Source organism: Trichechus manatus, unplaced genomic scaffold (genome assembly GCF_000243295.1).
Source record: "Trichechus manatus latirostris isolate Lorelei unplaced genomic scaffold, TriManLat1.0 scaffold00028, whole genome shotgun sequence".
NCBI classification, from domain to species: domain Eukaryota; kingdom Metazoa; phylum Chordata; class Mammalia; order Sirenia; family Trichechidae; genus Trichechus; species Trichechus manatus.
In genome coordinates this window covers 15,391,646-15,411,365 of record NW_004443964.1, presented here as the reverse complement: position 1 = coordinate 15,411,365, position 19,720 = coordinate 15,391,646, and the positions used below count along the sequence as shown (strand labels likewise).

Here is a 19,720-nt window from a genome sequence, read left to right as displayed (position 1 = left end):
AGCCCTCCACCTGCACACGGGAGGTGGGGGTTGAAAACCTATTTCCAGTTTACCTGCCTATCTGTTCTCTCAAATAGGATGCTGTCAGGAGGGTGGAGGGGGAAAATGAGGTCAGATCCATTTACAGAGTCCACCTTAGTTTTTTATCTCCTTCTATCCTGTGATATTGCCATGGGAGGTCAAAGAAGGACAGAACCCAATTTAAAGATGAAGAAACTAAGGCTCAGGACCGCATGATTAGTAAGTGGTAAAATCAGGACATCAACCTAAACCTCTAGACTCAGCTGGTGAACAAATGCACATCAATCACCTACTACGGGCCCAGCCCTGTGCTAGACATGTTGTTATTAGCTGCCCCTGACTCACGGTGACCCCATGCACAACACAACAAAATGCTGCCTGATCCTGCACCATCCCACGAGCAGCTGGGGATCGGACTGTTGTGATCCGTAGGGTTTTCATTGGTTGATTTTTGGAAGGAGATCGCCAGGCTTTCTTCCTAGTCCATCTTAGTCTGGAAGTTCTGCTGAAACCAGTTCAACATCATAGCAACATGCAAGCCTCCACTGATGGACAGGTGCTGGCTATGTATGAGGTGCATTAGCTGGGAAATGAACCCGGGTTTCCTGCATGGAAAGCTAGAATTCTACCACTGAACCACCACGGTCCCCATATGAGATGTTCTACCGGAGGAAGGTCACAGTGGTATATCGGGCAATCAGGCTCATTCTGGGATCAGGCTGAACAATGATATATATTACAGATGCCAAAACTCAGTTCTTTTTCAAGTAACTCAAACAGACATAGAGTAAAAGGCTATTTTGCCAATCCCAATCCCAGAAGAGGAAAAGAGATAAAATGGAAATTGTGATATGGAAATAAACGATAATGGTATCCTCTACCTCCAGTATCTCTAGTTTTCCGCTCCTATTATCACAAAATCTCCAAGGTGGAGTAGAAAGACAGATACCCTTTAACTCCACTAGAGGGGAATAGAATGACATCAAGGGTGCGAGTCAAAGGAGTTTTACAATGTGTCAGCACCGAGAGGAGAGCCTAGTCCCGAGGTCACTGCCCTTTGGATGAATGTGTATTTTAGAGCGTGTGCACTCCTCTCCTTTAGAGCAGTTACCCCAAAGGAGTTAAATCAGGCTGGAATTTTATTCAGCCTCTATAATACGTACACCTCAAACATTTTGTTCTTTCTGGAAAGTGACTTTTCTATTATTCTTTGTCAGGCCCACAGCCAGTATCATTTCACAAAGAACCTAAGTGGTATCCATAAGTGGATACGTTCTGTATAAACAGAAGTGTCAGCAGGGCCGGTAGTCTGTGATACATAACACCATGGGAGTCCTGCTCACCATGCATGGAATGATGAAGGGTTTACTCATCAGAAAAAGTAATGATCTAGCACAGTGCTTTCACAGAACTTTCTGCAATGATGGGAATGTTTTATATCTGCACTGTCCAATATAGCAGCCACTAGCCACGTGGGAGGAGCCCTGGTGGAGCAGTGGTTAAGAGCTTGGCTGCTAACCAAAAGCTCAGCAGTTCGAATCCCCCAGCCACTCTTTGGAAACCCTATGGGGCAGTTCTACTCTGTCCTATAGGGTCACTATGAGTCGGAATCGACTTGACAGTAACAGGTAAGCCACAAGTGAAGGAGCCCTGGTGGCGCAGTGATTAAGATTAAAAAAAAAAACAAAAACCCAAACCTGTTGCTGTCGAGTCAATTCCAGCTCATAGCAACCCTACAGGACAGAAGAGAACTGCCTCATAGAGTTCCCAAGTTTGTAAATCTTTTATGGAAGCACATTGCCACATCCTTCTGCCTCAGAGCAGCTGGTGGGTTCAAACCACTGACCTTTCGGTTAGTAGCCAAGTGCTTAACCACTGGGCCACTAGGGCTCCTTCCCTAGGAAATCCTATGGGGCGGTTCTACTCTGTCACATGGGGTCAGTATGAGCTGGAATTCATTCAGTGGCACACAATAGTAAGCCACATGTGGCTACTGAGCACTTGAAATGCGGTGACTTCTATAGAGGAACTGAATTTTTAATTTCACTTACTTTTAATTCATTTAAATTTAAATAGCCACAGCCACCTAGTGGCTACTGTACTGGACAATGCAATTTGAGAACACACTTCCCGAGACACCTCCTTGTCTGCTCATCTATGATCCTTTCCCCCACTGCTCCCCAAAAGTACCATTATGGCCAAGACAGACTGGGAGAGAGTATCAGACTTTCTTGAAATAACTGGATAGAAAACCAAGCCAAACCAAACTCGCTGCCATTGAGTCGATTCTGACTCACAGCAACCCTATAGGACAGAGTAGAACTGCTCCATAGGGTTTCTAAGGGGCAGCTAGTGGCTTTGAACTGCTGACCTTTTGGTTAACAACCAAGCTCTTAACTACTGTGCCACCGGAGCTCCAAACTGGAGAGAATAGACTGTTAATCAGTGGTTGGGTATCTCTTTTGAACTGGCCCTTGCATGCTAACCCCACTTCACCATCCTAAACCTGGCCTCATAGCCATGTTATCTGTGGCTTCCTTCCCCACTCCACAGCCTGTCCTGGCCAGATTACTCTTCATGATTCACTGCCTGGCATACATCACTCCCTTGCTCAAAAGCCTCAAGTGGCTCCCCGCTACCCACTTAGTCCAGCCACAATCTGGCCAAATCTAATTGTCCAGCTTCCTTTTCTACCACAGCATTCCTTATCAACTCACTTGTCTGGTGTCTTTGCTCACTAGACTCCCGTATTTGGAGAGCCCGTCTTTTTTCTCTTTCCTGAGGCCTTCTCTAATTGCCTCCACCCACAGTTTTCCCCCTTTGTTTCATAGCCAGCGCTGGTCCACCTACCTTTTTCTGAGCGTTTATGAAAGGATCTTTGTTATTTATCTGTTTTCTCAATACATCCTTGGTTTGTCCCCACCTTGCACTTGCCATCCCTCTGCCTGGAACCAGGGGAGTCAGGCACCCCAGCTCTTCATATGGAAGCTTGTTGTCATTCAGGGCTCAGCTCAGCTGTTCATCCCCCCAGGGAGGTCTTCCCTGGCACCCCCATCTAAACAAGCTCTCTTGGTCCTCTGTATCCCATTAGCTTAATGTATCTCTCCATGTCGCCTAACCTGAAATTATCTTTCATATTTAGTTTTTACTTGTTTAATTTCTGCCTTTTTTCTGTTTTGAATGCAAATTCCATGAGTAGAGGGATCTTGTCTGCCTTGTCCACTGCTGAACCTTCAGTGCTCAGAACTGACATTCAGCGGGCTCTTCACGAACATCTGTAGAATGAAAGAACCCTGTATTCCTTCCCAATGGACCGTATACTCTTGGAGATCAGAGATGTATCTCATACTTCTTGGGCTCCCAAACCCAGGGAAGAGTAACTCGCAGAAGGAAGGAGCACAATACAAGTCTGCTGAAAAGGATGACAACAGTGGAACTTAACCCAGGCTGTAGCTTTCAACCTACTATCTGGTGGGTGGCAGATCATTAAATGAAGTTACCTTGCAAATTAACCACCCAAGGTTTCTCAACAGACCTCCTGACATCTCTTTTTCAAAGCCAACCTCACATTTAGCCCCAAAAGATCTGGCTATGGTTGATACTTAAGGATGGAATAAATCAAGGAACAGTTACATTGTTACCAGTTTAGGAAAAATCTAGAATTTTTATCTGATTTCGCTTGTGCATTTATACTGCTACCATGATGATACAGATTTTCTGGTGGAAAGAGGGAGTATTTCAACTGCTCCTACCAAAGGAATGGGGTGTGGCCCCATTCCACCATAAGGAGATAGGAAAGGCAGAACTTTTTCCTGTGAGCCTTACTGCCAGTCACGCAGGAAACAGGAAGACAAGGCTGAGCATGCAACAGAGTTCCTGGTTCTAGTCCTGGCATTAGGCTTTCTCACAAATCAACAGTTTCCTGGGAAAGTTCAGTGCCCTAGAGTTTAGTAAGCTAAACACCGGACAAGTATTACTTTGACATTTTATTTTCTGGGCGATATCAAGTTCCCACATTAAAATAAAAACCGTGTCCTAGGAGAGATCACCACCACAGGTCAAGTATTATTGTGACTCACTTTAAATGCCTGGGTTCCTGCTCTTTCGTTCTCTAGTGCTGATTAAAGGAAGTGAGCCATCTTCTGCGGCCTAGGGATCTGCTCGGCTGCACTAAAATTTTGGTGGTGAACATATTTGTTTGTAATTGGCTTTCTTCCGTTACTGTTTATCTCATTTCTCAGGTGACAGATGGAGATGGCCATTGTTTGCATGCAACTGACGAGGAATAACTCAGTGCTCATGAAGAGCCCGCGGAAGACCACTGGTGTGTCATTATGCTTTTTATTAAACTTATTTTTAAAGAGCTTTTTCTTAATGTCGGCTCTCCGAATACTAGTTGCAAATCTCAGGTGGGGTTTAACACTGCAAACACATCTGAGGATCAGAAGTAATTCTGACACAGCCAAACATATTGCTTCAAATGAGATTTTCTTGATTACACCTGGAGCCTCTAGGCAGCCAGGAGGTAGTAACTCTTAGCCTTACTTGCCATTCTCCTGGGACAGTTTCCAAGAAAACGCAGGAATGCAAACACCAGAGCAGCTACACGTCAGAGCCCGTGCATCTGCCCTGAAAACTGCATCCTATTGCATCAGTGGCACACTTACTTCAACATCATTTTCATGTAACTCCCACCACAAGAAACACAGACTTTGTAAAGAAAGCTGGTTCTAATAAAGATGTGAAAGACGCCTTCTTCCTAAATGAAGCAAATGATCCTCTTGAATACTTAGTGGTCAAAACAGGCGGTATGATTTCATTAACAATGCCAGATGTTACAAAATAGTAAATTTAGAGCACAGTATGTCCTTAAGCATAAAGAATAGGAGGAAATGGGGTTTGCAGGTCCTTGGAGAAGAAATAACCACATCTTTAACTGCTTCAATAGATAAAATCATCATTTTGATTAGCTTCAAACAGGTATATTTATAGGCACATCCAAATTCCAAATCTTACAGTATCAACAAGAAAATGCTATTTGCTCTTTTCCTTTGGTATGCCGCAAAGATTCTGGTGTCGCCATGGGCTGCAACCCTGCCTGGTGTTATCTGTATTGTAAGAACAAGCCCTACCCAACATCTCTCTTCTGCAGAGGTGTCCCTGATGCCAAGATCTACATCGTTGATCTGGGTCGGAAGAAGGCTAAAGTGGATGAGTTCCCACTCTATAGCCACATGGTGTCTGATGAATATGAGCAGCTCTCCTCAGAAGCCCTGGAGGCTGCACGTATTTGTGCCAACAAGTACATGGTGAAAAGTTGTCGCAAAGATGGCTTTCACATCTGAGTGTGGCTCTATCCCTTCCATGTCATCCGCATCAACAAGATGTTGTCCTGTGCTGGGGCTGACAGGCTCCAGACAGGTATGTGAGATGATTTTGGAAAACCCCAGGGTACAGTGGCGAGAGTCCACACTGGCCAAGTCATCATGTCCATCCATACCAAGCTTCAAAACAAGGAGCATGTGAGTGAGGCCCTATGCACGGCCAAGTTAAATGCTGATGAGTTTGAAGACATGGCGGCTGAAAAGCGCCTCTTCCCAGATGGTTGTGGAGTCAAATACATCCCCAATTGTAGCCTATTGGACAAGTGGCAGGCCCGGCACTCATGAGGGCCTTGTAGCACTGCCCCGCCTGACCTGCACTCACCAATTAACTGAACTTCCTGTCCAAAAAAAAAAAAAATGCTATTTCATGTAAGACAAACACCTGGCCATTCTCTTGAGTTGGCTCTGTTAGGTCCCTGAAGCCTGTACTCCCAAGATTTCACTGACTGGGCCAGTTCGATTAATCAAAATCCCTGTGACAGCAGGAAGCCTCCATTCTGGTGGAATATCAAGATTTACCTCAGTTTTCTCCAGGGAACTTCCATTTCCTCTGTAGACAGGCTATACGGGGTTAATATCTGTTTGGAGCAGAGGGATAAGCAGAACTAAGTCACTGAAACAGCCTAGCTAAACTTGCACTGATGGATGGATAAAGACTTATTTTTACCCCATCGCCAGAGGACAGCTTCATTATGGAACTTCAGAGCTGAGTTATTTTCAGATGTTCCATGATAAAACATATCCCAAGCCTCAAGGCTATTTTGTTAACTACAAGACAGAGCTATTTACCCTTACAAAACATGCACAGAATAATTAAGGAAGAGGTTGGCAGAAAGTCTGGCTCCCCAGGTACAGTAAATGCTTGCACATTCCTGGGGGCTGCTGACAATAAGATACCTGGACAGGCCATAAGCCGTTCAGAGTATCAACAGGGCTGCTGAAAACTCGCCCACTTTGGCTTTCAGAACCACTCAGCCTCCATTTACTGGGACCTGAGTTCCTGCTAGTAGCAGACATTGGTAGGTCCCTGACCGAAATCTATTCTTCTTCACTGCCTTATTAAGACATCTCTGATTTTGCTGGAAACACAACATGTCTACCTAACAAAATGAATTTTCCCAGCTTCTGTTGCAGCTACGTGTGACCACGTGGCATAGCTCCGGTCAGTCAGATGTAACACAAGTCTGTGGGGGCACTTCTAGAAAAAAACTGTTTTCCTGTTTCCCTCCCACCTTGTTGCTTCCTTTTCCTTCTTCCTCCCACGAGGTGGAATAGCCATCTTAGGAGGTACTCGTTGTTACTGGCCGTTGAGTGGACTCCAACTCATGCGAATTTACGTACAGAACAAACGTTGTCAGGTCCAGAGCTGATTCTATTCCCTCTTCAGAGATGGAATATTTTGGCAACTATCTTAAAGAGGGTGATTCCTCAAGAAGTTAAACACAGAATTACCATATGTCTCAACAATCCCACTCCTAGATATATACCTAAAAGAACTGAAAGCAAGGACTCCAACAGATACTTGTACAACGATGGTCATTACAGCAATATTCACAATAGCCAAAAGGTGGAAACAACTCAAGTGTCCATCAATTGATGAAGAGATAAACAAAATGTGGTATATCTATACAATGGAATATTACATAGCCATAAAAAATAATAAAGTACCGATATATGCTACAAGGTCGATGGTCCTTGAAAACATTATAAGTGACACAAGCCAGACACAAAAGGTCGCATATTATATGGTTCCGTTTATATGAAACATCCAGAAGAGGTAAATCCATAGAGACAGAAAGCAGACTGGTGGTTTCCAGGCGCTAGGGGAGGGGAAAATGGGGAGTGATTCCTTAATGGCTACAAGTTTCCTTTTGGGGTGATGAACATGTTTTGGCACTAGATAGAAGTAGTGGCTGCACAACGCTGTGAATGTATTAAATATCACTGAATTGTCTTTAAAATGGTTAATTTTATGTTATGTGGATTCTACTTTGGTTTACAAAAGGAGGGAGATGGAGCTGGATTTTCCAAAATCTCAGAAAACAGGTACCATAGAGGCTGTTCCATGAGAGGCAGAGCAGTTTGTGACTTTTACCCATTTCCCAAAGTTTTCACTGACTTAGAAAAAAGCAGAATGGATAAATCCTCTTGTTGCTGCTATGTTACAGGGCAACACGGTTCATGGAGGAAGTTGCTCTCTGAAAGCTGCATGAGCCATTCAGTACGGGACACAGTTTATGGATCTGCGTACTCATTTACTCCACTGGCCATTTAAGGGAAAATGTCCCACTGTGGCTGAATTGAATTTTTTTTTTAAATTACCCCAAAAAGCTTGTTTTCTTAGATGTTTTGGGCTGTTCCTAGGTAACAACCATGGACATCTCAACCTAGTCTTCCTTCTCTGTTACCTTATAACCTCATCATGGGATTAGGAAAGAAAAGAAAGCATTTAAAAAAGAAATCAGTTTTCTGGGCATTATACAGGCAACTTCACTCCCACATCCCTTCTTGCCTTTCCTCCCTAAAAGGAACTATAATAAATTTCATAACACATCTGCTTAATGAGGTTCTGCCTAAGATACCGAGTGGAAGAGAGAGAAGGAGTTGGTTTCAACACAGCTGAACGCTGCCAAACTCCATGGCTTTGAGAAATTTGCACAGCCTGGCCATCTCTCAAAAGTTCTCATTTCATGGATGGCGATAATGATATTCATTTGAGGGGCATATTATACCCCTCTGTTGCATATACAAACCAGCTTTAATGGATATTTTTTTAAAACTTCCCATGGGGAAAATAGGCAATGTGAAAGTGCCAGGCCTTCAACTGTCACTTCCTTACAGGGAAAACACCGAACAGCCCTACTTAGATGTAGCCAGCTACTGCTCTCCCTGGTAAAAGCTCACAAATCAACAGTTTCCTGGGAAAGTTCAGTGCCCTAGAGTTTAGTAAGCTAAGCACCGGACAAGTATTACTTTGACATTTTATTTTCTGGGCGATATCAAGTTCCCACATTAAAATGAAAACCATGTCCTAGGAGAGATCACCACCACAGGTCAGGTTTTACTGCAACTCACTTTAAATTCCTGGGTTCCTGCTCTTTCGTTCTGCAGTGCTGATTAAAGGAAGTGAACCATCTTCCGCGGCTTAGGGATCTGCTCGGCTGCACTAAAATTTTGGTGGCAATGTGAAAGTGCCAGGCCTTCAACTGTCACTTCCTTACAGGGAAAAAAACCCAATGGCCCTACTTAGATGCAGCCAGCTACTGCTCTCCCTGGTAAAAGCTCTTAATGCTTTTGCCTACACATGTGGCTTAAGGGCTTCCCCAAACCTACAGTTACTTGGCGGAGCGTAGACCCGCCAAAGTTGTAGACCAATTTGGAATACTTTTCACAGATGATAGGGAAGAAGGTGAGAGGAGAGAGACTCCAGTTGGTTGCTTTTGTGTCCATCTCTGACTTACAAAATCTAACAATTCACGGACTCAGTTGCAGGGTCCTGTGCAGAGAAGCTCCTAGTCCCAGGGAAGAATGATGAGAAGGACTTTCCTCCAGAGCCAACAGACAGAGAAAGCCTCCCCCTGGAGCAGATGCCCTGAATTTGGACTTCTAGCCTACTAGACTGTGAGAAAATAAATTTCTCTTTGTTAAAGCCATCCACTTGTGGTATTTCTGTTATAGCAGCATTAGATGACTAAGACACCCTCAGTCCTCCAACTGACTTCGAATACCAGAAAAAACTGCCAAGACTAGATTTAAAAAGAAAAAAAAAATCCATAAGCCTTACTTTCTCAGTTGCTTAGAGACAAGTATGTGATATCTGGGGCTAATTATGTTCAATGGGATCAACTTCATTCATATAGTTCCCCTCCTCATCTACTTCCCAGGGAAAGCCTAAAGGTTCTAGAAATTAACAAAAGAGAAATGATGATGATTGATGGGTAAAATGGATGGATGGAAGGAAGGAAGGGAAGAAGGGAAAGAAGCAGAAATAATTTGTTCCTGAGCAAATGGGACACAGCCACCCTAGCTATAATTCTCCTCTTTAGATAATCAGCAAAAGTCTGTGTCCTAGGCTAACCCTACAGCACGCAGACATGTAGTTCAGAATATGAGCATTTCCCAGAATATGAAATCTCTGGAGTCACAGATTCTTTAATTAAAATTCATGAGTAAGGTCTCTAATACTGTAACTTCTTGTTACCTGACATCTGCTACTTATCTTCCTTTGAGAGCCAGAGAGTTGCTCGATGCCTCAGAGCTTTCTCAAAACTATACCTGATATTACCTGTACCTCTGGTTTTTTTTTGTAAATCATGATTTTAAAGTCATTACTTAAAAAAAAAATCATAATGATAGGTCCAAAAATAGTTGATCTATTTGTTTCATAAATGGAATATTTGTAAAATGTGCATCTAGAGAGTATAGGTAGGAAAGTAAAAAATATACATACACCCGGAGGAAAAAACGAATGAGAATAAATGGATGAATGAATGCTAACGGTAGTAATCTCACCATCTCCAGATCAAGACCCTTGCCATAGTGTACTAGAGGAATAATGGTATCCTTAATTTAAAAATTAGGGTGGCACCTGCTTCTGCTGATCCTACTCAAATAGGTGAGCATACTTTGTAACATATTTCTGGCACCAGAAAATGTCCCGAGAAATTAGTCTGCTGCCTCTTGGCCTGACAGAACCCCATTATCAGTTCAAAATTCTAATAAGAGCTTAGCTCTAATTGAAACATAACAAGGCCCTACTCTCCTAGATAATCATGAAGGTGCTTTATTCCAAAAGTTCTTTATGTTCTTTACAAGAACTTCATTTGACAAAGGAAGGGCCGGTGGTAATCAAGTGGTTCTATGGAGTGCTGACCCAATTACACTATGGTTTTTAAGGAATAAGGGTGAACGATTTGCCCATCTGTGGCCACAGTCATGAAGCTGCCCTGTGGTTTCTTCATTGTTTGGATCTGGGCTTTGGCAGCTGGAGGCAGCTCCAAACCAGTCCATACATAATTCACTGAGATGGATGGAAGGAGGCCCATGAGAGACAAAACTTGGCCTGTTTTCCCTGGTTCATCAGCAAATTTGCTCTCCGTTTTGATCTCAATGTCCCGTAATCCTCTCCCTTTGATATCAGCAAAGCTGGTATAAGTCAGATAACAACTCGAGACATCTGGTGGCAGACAGGCGAGGCTCTTCTGAAGAACAAAGTTTGGCTTCAATCCCAGCCAACCAGCCAGTAGGGAAAGAGCCCAAAAACAGATTATAAACATGAAGGAAAACAGCCCACACCTGGGGAGGACCAAAGACATGAAACTGACCAGATATTCCATTTAAAAAAGCCAATCACCCTGTTCCCATCAGGCCCTGAGATGAAACAGCTCCCTGAACATCTGCCCCCTTTGATCTCGGCTCCTCACATCTTTCATTAGGAAAAGACAGAGAATGACATGTTATAATGCATTTTGTGTCACTGTTCCAGAGCCTGTATTGTATAAATGCTGTGTTCCTCAGAATTATAAATGAGGAACTTGATTTTTTTTTTTAATACTGTGAGCTGCTCAGCTCTGTGTCCCTGTCCCTCAATTCTCATCCAGTCCACGGGAAAGCAAGAATTCCTGCTCCCACCACAAAGATGGCCATGGCCTCATCTTTAACCCTCTAGTAGCTTCCCATTGCCCTTGAGAGCTTATTCCCACCACTCGCCCCCTCTCCCACCTCTCTGTCCCCTCACTGTCTAACCTCCCATACGCTCTTTTTTTCCCAGTTTGTTTTCTCCAGAATTTACAGCACTTACGACAACTGTAACAAATTAATTAGCTGTGTGATGATAGCTCAGAGCAAATCTGTCTTTCTTATTAAAGTGTAGACTCCACCCAGTGGTTTCCGCCATATTGGGAATGGGCTTTGATAGCTGGGGACAGATTTGCCTCTGCCCAAGTCTCCAAGCTCAGTGTATGCCTAATTCACAGAGATGGATGCAACCAACCTTATTTTTTTTTAACGAATAGACTTTAAATTTTAGAGCCATCTTAGGTTTACAAAAAAACGAGCAGAAAGTACAAGGAGAGTTCTCATATACTCCCTCTCCCCCTGCCCAGTTTCCCCTACTGTTCACAACCTCCACTGGTGTGGTACATTTGATACAACTGATGAACTAATATCAATACATTATTATTTACTAAAATCATTTGCCATCAGTTGAATTCACCTCATTGTGACCTCATGTGTGTCAGAGTAAAACCTGACCACAGAGTGTTCAATGGCTGATTTTTTCAGAAGTAGACTGCTAGGCCTTTCTTCTGAGGTACCTCTGGGTGGACTCAAACTTTTAAACTTTTGGTTAGTAGCCAAGCACATTAACTGTTTGTACCACCTAGGGACTCCTATTATTAAATAAAGTCCATAGTTTACATTAAGGAGCCCTGGTGGTGCAACAGTTAAACACTTGGCTGCTAACCGAAAGGCTGGTGGTTTGAACCCACCCAGCATCTCTCTGGGAGAAAGACCTCGCGATCTGTTTCCATAAAGATTACAGCCAAAAAAAAAACCAAAAAACAAAAACCCTATATGTCAGTTCTACTCTGTTACACGAGGCCACTATGAGTCATAATAGACTCAATAGCACCCAACAATAACATAGTTTACATTAGGTTCACTCTTAGTGTTGTTCAGTTGTATGGGTTTTGACAGATACCTAATGTCATGTATCCACCACTACAGTACAATGCAGGACAGTTTCACTATCCTAAAAATGCCCTATGCTCCACCTAGTTATCCACCTTATTCACTGTTGGACCCTGAGTGCTTAGCACAGCACCTGAGCCCAATGGATGCTCAATAAGCAAGTACAGAATGAACTAAGTAAATGAATGAGTGAATAAATCTCAATTCTACAAAGGCTCTTCATTGCAACTCACTCATTTTACATTTGAAGGAAGAGTTTCTCAAAGATATTCAGCTAGTTAGCATCGGGCAGAACTAGGAACCAAGTTTTATGGTTGCAAGTGCAAAGTTCTTTCTGTCATCATAATGGGGGTTGAGGAGGTGGTGGTGGTGCAGAGGGATACCAGGACCCACACATACACACACACACACACACACACACACACAATGTGTTAAACTAATTCCACACCATATATGGATTTCTGCATATTTTTATTTTTCATTTCATTCCTCCTAGAACTGGCATTCATGGACATTTAATGACTGGTGAGTCCTGAGGGCCCAGCCAGTCTTTCTAATTGGGCCCTCAGGAAGGGCTACGAATTAGAAAAAGATAGGTCTATTTTTCTTGCCATCTGGAATTAGGATTCAGAGTAGTGATGAATGGCTTATTGCCTAAAACCTCACTTGTTAGCAAAATGGCTGACCAAAGCGTTGAGCAACTTTTCTTGGTTTTGAGCCTATAAGTAAACCACTGGGTGCGCAATCCAAGCAGCTGAGAGGGACCCCGGAGCTCCAACTCCTGTCCCAACATGCAGAGGCCAGCATGACACAAGGAAAGAGATTTCAGAGAACTTCACCTAAACCCTGGACTGTCCCCAGGGCTGTGACCCCTAATGTAGTGCTCTCTTCACCGCACTGTGATGCCCTGGTTTTGATGGTTATGCTTTAACTGAACTGGAGGCAGCTTTAATGAAACTTTACTTCACTCTTCTAGTTAGTGCATATGGCGGCCTGGAAGGCTACAGTGGGATGTGATCCAGTGCAGATGTAGACAACTGATGTTCTTTCAGGCTTGGAGTGTAGATGGTTCTCTATGTACGGGTTGTTACATACGTGATTTGCACGGCTGTCGTTCTAAAGCAGTATGTTTTCACCCAAGTAACAGGGCTGCATATATGGTTCACTTCCCAAATCAACTCCTCAATCCCAAAGTACTATCTTCAGAGACCTACAGAATATACTTGCATTGCAGCATACACTCCCCTTCCTTCCTTCGTAACAGAACCCCAATTTAGGGGCACACTGAGACCTGAAGTGAAAGGTGACATTTCCCAGCCTCCTTGCAGCTAAGCGTGGGCATATGACAAAAGAGATACAAGTGAAGGGTTGTGTGGAACTTCCTGGAAAGCTGCTTAAAGAGAGGTTGCTCAGCTGGGAGAGGTGTCCTTTTTGCCCTGTGGCATGCAACACAAAGATGATGGCTGGAGCTTCTGCAGCCATTCTAGACCTGAGGTAACTTGGCAGGTGGAAGTCATAGGCTAAGATGGTGCAACAGAGGCACAGCTTTATCCCCGATGACTGTGAAGCTGCTATCTAAACCCTGGATTGCTTCCGTCCAGACTCCTTTTAAGGAATTCTCTCCTGTTTAAGCTGCTAGAATTTGGGGTATTTCTAATATATGTAGCTGCATGCAATTGTTAACTGATATGCCTATGAACAATCATATCTCATGGGAAAATGGGATGTCTGCAGTACATCTATTCCTAAAGTCTCCCTGGCAGCAATGACAAAAAACAAACAAACAAAATACAAAAACAAAAATATGCACACAACTCCAAAAAAGCTAGAAAAAAATAATAACAATTGAGATTGACTTTTCTGGAACTTTTAGCATTTGACAAACATAGTATTTGTTAGTCACCACCATGTTGTAAGGTATGAATTATTGCCCCTTTTTACAGACGAGGAAACTGAGGTCCAAGTAGTTTAAGAATCTATCCCTAATCCACTGTTAAGCAGAGCTCGGACACAGTTGGAACTTAACATATTTTGCATGAAATAGACATAGATATGGTAACAGGTAGGAAATGGCAATGTTTTTAAGAGCCCATCAACAAATTTAGTAATATTGCAATTACATGAGAAGCTAGGATAAAAGGAAAACATGGCAGAATTAATACACATGAAGGTGTCTAGCACATGGTAGCTACTCCAAAAATATCAGTTTCCAACTGGAGTTTTTCGAGCCCTTCTTGAAACATAAAAAAGCGCCAGAAAATTGTTTGAGAAGTGTTTGGTCAGATTATTTTGTTTTATTTCAGAGGCAACACACACAGAAACATACAATCATTTTGAAAGTTGTACCAAAAAAAAAAAGAAAAGACTAGATTTAGAATATCAAAGTACATTTGTTTGTGAAAGTATTTATAAAAATGAGATCCATTTGTGTGCATCTGAAAAGTAACGATCTCTCCTACGGAGATTGCTATGCACGTGGCCTCTGGTTTCTGTTCCTCAAGACCAGTGCTGTGTTGTCCTTGACTCAACTCCTGGGAGCTCGCACCAGCTCTAGGATGCCGGCTGAGAATTCTAATTAACGGTCAATGCTCCACTTCATCTGTTGATGGTGTCCTAGTTACTGAGGTGAGACAAGTTAAGTTGCTGCATGTCAAATACACCAATAAACAGCTGCTGATTAGATTTGGGGATAAGATTGGATTTCATTCTGAAAATATAAGCAATCCTTGTACACAACAGCAACTTCTATTTGCCTAATTCTAAACTTAATGTGCTATTCTTCTGAAATTAACACAATCAAGTTTAGTATATTTATGTTCAGAATGTCAAATGAATAAACATGGCTTTATAGATACTCCATAGTTTCAAAAGTCTGTGATGGAGAAGCCCAATTATGACAATTTAAAGACAGAAAAGATAATTTCCTTCAACTGTCTGCCAAAAAAAAAAAAAAAAAAGTTTTCTTCCCCTGGAAAAATTCACAATACCACAAATGAGATACTTATCTCTCGAGTTTCCATACAACTTAGCTACAGACAAAAAACTTCCAGCAGAAATCAGTGAAATATTCTTAATTGCACATATGAATTCTGAATTTATATATAAGAAATTCACAGAAATCAAAATTTTCTCAGTGTAAACAAGTTATCTCTGCTAACTCAGTACTCCCCCACCCCCCAACCCCCCCCACCAAAACCTAGTACTTATCCTAACAGGATGTAAAAAGATTGAGGATTCTATATGGGTACTATATTTAATGTATTTATGTATCATCTACGTCAGATTTCCCCAAACGCCAGAATGACCCCTAAAATTAGGCTACATGCAATTATGTTATAAGTCAATCAAAACTGTCCACAATATTTCTTGAGGGTTTAAAACATTTGCTGTTTTTCCATTCATTTCTCTACTCACACCCTAAGGCATGCTTCAAATAAAACAAGTACTTTTACAACTGAACGATAAAAAGATAAATAACCCAATTATAAAATGGTCAAAGAATTTGAACAGACATTTTTCCAAAGAGACATACAAATGGGCAATAAGCATATGAAAAGATGGTCAACATCATTAGTCATTAACCTCTGACCAGTTGCCATGGAGTCGATTCAAACTCATGACCTCGTGTGTGTCAGAGTAAAACTGTGCTCCATAGGGTTTTCAGTGGCTGATTTGTTGTAAATAGATTGCCAGGCCAGTCTTCCTAGGCGACTCTGGGTGGCTTTGAACCACCAACCTTTTGGTAGCCGAGCACTTAATCGTTTGCACCACCCAGGTACTCCACGTCCTGCTCATTAGACATTACTTACCATAGATACGCACTGCACTTTTCAGCACCTTTACCTACTCATTCATTCATTCCTTCATTCGTTCTTTTATCACAGGATTCATATGCTAACTAGTAGCAAAGTAGAAGCACCACAGTCTGTGTTTGAAAAGCCAATAATGATCTTACAGCCAAACGTGATGAATAAGGATGAGCAAAGAAGAACTGACGCCTCTGAATTATGGTGCTGAATATACCATGGACTTCCAGAAAAACTAACAAAACTGCCTTGGAAATACAGCCAGAATACTCCTTAGAAGCAAAGATGGAGAGACTTCATCTCACGTACTTTGGACATGTTATCATGAGGGAGCAGTCCCTGGAGAAGGATGTCATGCTTGCTAAAGTAGACGGTCAGAGAAAAAGAGCAAGACCCTTAATGAGATGGAGTGACACAGTGGTTTCGACAATGAGCTCAAACAGCCAACGATTGTGAGGATGGCGCTAGACTGGGCAGGGTTTCGTTCGGCTGCACCTAGGGTCGCTATGAGTCGACTCGATGGCACCTAACAACCACAATGCAATGACTGTCAATGCATCTCATAGACTGAGGGAAATCTGCAAAGGAGGAAGCAAATCTGTGTTTTAAAAAAAATACCGAAGTCATACAAATTGGATTTCACAATGGCCTTTTAAGTTCTAAGAAAGTCGGCAGAATGATTAGACAGGGAGGCAGCAACGTGGAGTAAAGTGCTCAGGCCTGTGGGGCAGAAATGTATGTTCTACATCCCACAAATGAAATGTGTGACTCTGGGCATATTATTTACCTTTTTAGAGCCTTCATTTTCTCACCTGTTAAGTGAGAAGTAGATTGTGCATCCCAAACCTGGCTGATTGTCAAGATCACCTGGGAAGCTTTTTTTTTTTAAACAAATCTTTTCATTATGGAAAATTGCAAACATGAGAAAAGTAAACAATGAATCCCCAAATACCCATTACCAGCTTAAACAATGATCAACTCCTGTCCAATTTTGATTCAGCAAATGTACCCCTATGCTCTTCCCTCTGCCCCTACACCGCTGCTGGAGAGCTTTTTAAGACAACAGATTCCTGGGCCATACCCAGTGGGCCTCTGATCCATCAGGTGTTTAATGGAACTGGTGAATTATTGTGTGGTTTTTTTTTTTTACTCTAAAGAGTCAGGTTCGGGAACCAAAGGCCTGGAGAACCCCTGACTTTCCTTTCAGAAACAAAATTCCATCAGCATAGAATGTACAAAACAAAAACGCCATCACATGTAGAGTAATTTTAGGTCAAATTTATGAAACAAAAATGTATGTTTATGTGCAGTATGTACCCTTTATAGTGCAAAAGGCCACTGACGAAGAAGTTGATATTACTTGTTTCAATTTCAGCACCGACCCAGACCTTCAAGGATAAAAAACCGTGCTCAGTACGAGCTTTTGGAGAAATTCCCAAAGAGTTTTCCCGAATTTAGAATTGTAAAATGCAGATCATTCCTAACGGCTTTCTTGGAAGCAGAGTGAAGTCCCCACTAGCAGCAGAGTGATAATTAGATACATGAGAAATACTGCACAGCACCCAAACCTCAAAATGCTAGCAACTGAAGCGCTTCAATGCATTCTGAGAGCAGCTGATGGAAATCAATGCCAATGGGTGGATGCAGTAACTGGCACCACCCAAGCTCTGAAGTATATTGCCCACCCCGACCCACTCAGAAGGTTCTATGATCGTCTGAGCTTTCAAATTAACCCAACTTTCTGATGGAGTGAAACTATTCTAATGAAACCACTCCATTCTTATAGGTGGCTGCATTCAAAAACGAATTGTTTACCTGCCTAACTACAACACAAAGAGCCTTAGCGAGAAAGACCATGCTATACTTTTGCCCTGAGATCACAAAATCCTAAAATCCTAAAAATGGAAGGAACCTCAGGGACCAGCCATCTACCCATACAGATGATGGATTTTCCCATTTTAGAATACTGCCTTTACCTTCTATTCACTGGAGAGTATGTGCAATCAAATGACAATATCCACTGTATTAAATATAAATCCAGAAGTGAGACCTGCTTGATTCTGTGGTCATCCCAAACAACTCTTATATTTGGGGATCAGACTCCATGTATCCAAGAAAAACTGGGCCGCATTCCAAAGCAACTGCTTTTATATATTCTCTGTACCAGCACTGATACTATTCATTTAAAAAAAATGGCTAATTAAATACATGAGAAATGATACTTCATTTTTCTAACTTTAATATCTTTGTTAGAGTACCAGAGTACTTTTCCCTTTGTCTGTTGATTCATTATATGGCCTCTATGGTGAGCTTTCTTTTTCAGTTCTTTTGAAAGTTTAACTACCAGGGTCTTAGTGTTTTCCTTATAAATTTGTATGAACTCTTTATTGTTGTTATTGCGTGCCATTTCTGATTCTGACTCACAACAACCCTATAAGACAGAGCAGAACTGCCCCATAGGGTTTCCAAGGCTGTAATCATCACAGGAGCACACTGCTGGGTCTTTTCTCTTGAGGAGCCACTGGGGGCGGGGCGTTGAACTGCCAATCTTTTGGTTCCCAGGTGAGCGCTTAACCTCTGCGCCACCAGGGCTCCTCGAACTCTTTATGGAATTTCTTTCATTCTGCTATCTCATGGTTTTCCTTTTGTTTAGCGTTGTCTATTATATTTAACCCTTTTATCTCCCTGAAATTTATTTCCATGTATGGTATGAAATCAGTGTTAATTCATTATTCTCCCAAATTACTGATGAGTTTATTCCAAGTATCATTTGTTGAATACTTTTTCCCTTTGCCACCGATAAGCAGCAGTTTAAATTTAAAGAATAACACTTAAATCCAGCAGCACTGTTTGTTTTAAACTAGTGTGAATCATGTTTGGAAAAAATTGAGTGGCGTAGAAAAGAAAGACCAGAACCTCATTGTTATTTGTTTCCCTCACAAACCAATGACTGATTATATGATGTAAAAATATCTATGTGTATGTGTATATTCATATGTATAAATATACGTATGTATATTAAAGAGAAGAAAATCTTTTGAGGGCAAATAAGAACTGGACAACAGAACTGACCACTACGACATTAGGCTATGGTCTGGGTCTGATCAGTAAAATGAGAACAAATTGGTGATGAGCTGGAGAAACACACAGCCATCTGATTTCGGTGTCTGCATCATGTTAATTCCCATTTGTTATTTATCTGTCTTAATCCTGGCGGGTCGGCGGGAAACAAGCCAACAAAGACCCTTGCACTCATTGGACTTCCGTTCTAATAGAGATCTCCCCCTCTCCCTTGGAAACACAACACACATACCCCTAAGCAAGCCCTCTTTATATCCAAGAATAAGTGCTACGAAGAAGATAAAACAGGTGGCATAACAGAGAATGACTTGTAGCCTGTGGAAAGTCAAGAAGAGCCAGGAGACCAACGAAGTAGCTGAGCGCTGCTGGAGCACAGAGGTAGCTCTTCTGACCGACCGCCTCTATTTCACAGCAAAGTCGTCCTTACTCGGCATCCCTTCCATCAGCCTTACAGCTCATGTTACGTCTCCATGCAGCTATCTTGTCTCCTGATTGCTGCCTATGTCCATGAAGCTGAGATTTCCTTCCTCTATGTACCAGACCTTACCCTCCACCCAAGACCCAGAGCCGTGCTGGGCATCTATCTGTTAAATAACTGAGTCCCTAGAAGATGCTCATGGAGTCTCGACACTGAACCTCCACGGATTCTTCTCTCGAAATGCAGTTTACCTATAATGCCAACCCCTTCTGTGCAAACTCCACATTTACTCAAATGGCCTCTGGGGAAATGCTGCTTTG

At 42.2% G+C, this 19,720-nt stretch overlaps 1 protein-coding gene and 1 pseudogene across 2 annotated transcripts in view; one reads left to right on the top strand and one right to left on the bottom strand.

Moving 5' to 3' along the window:
- PRKCA (protein kinase C alpha) overlaps nt 1-19,720 on the bottom strand; it is a 439,560-nt gene that overhangs the window by 128,091 nt on the left and 291,749 nt on the right. The window lies entirely within an intron of this gene.
- On the top strand, nt 3,947-5,900 carry LOC111820169 (60S ribosomal protein L10-like; annotated as a pseudogene).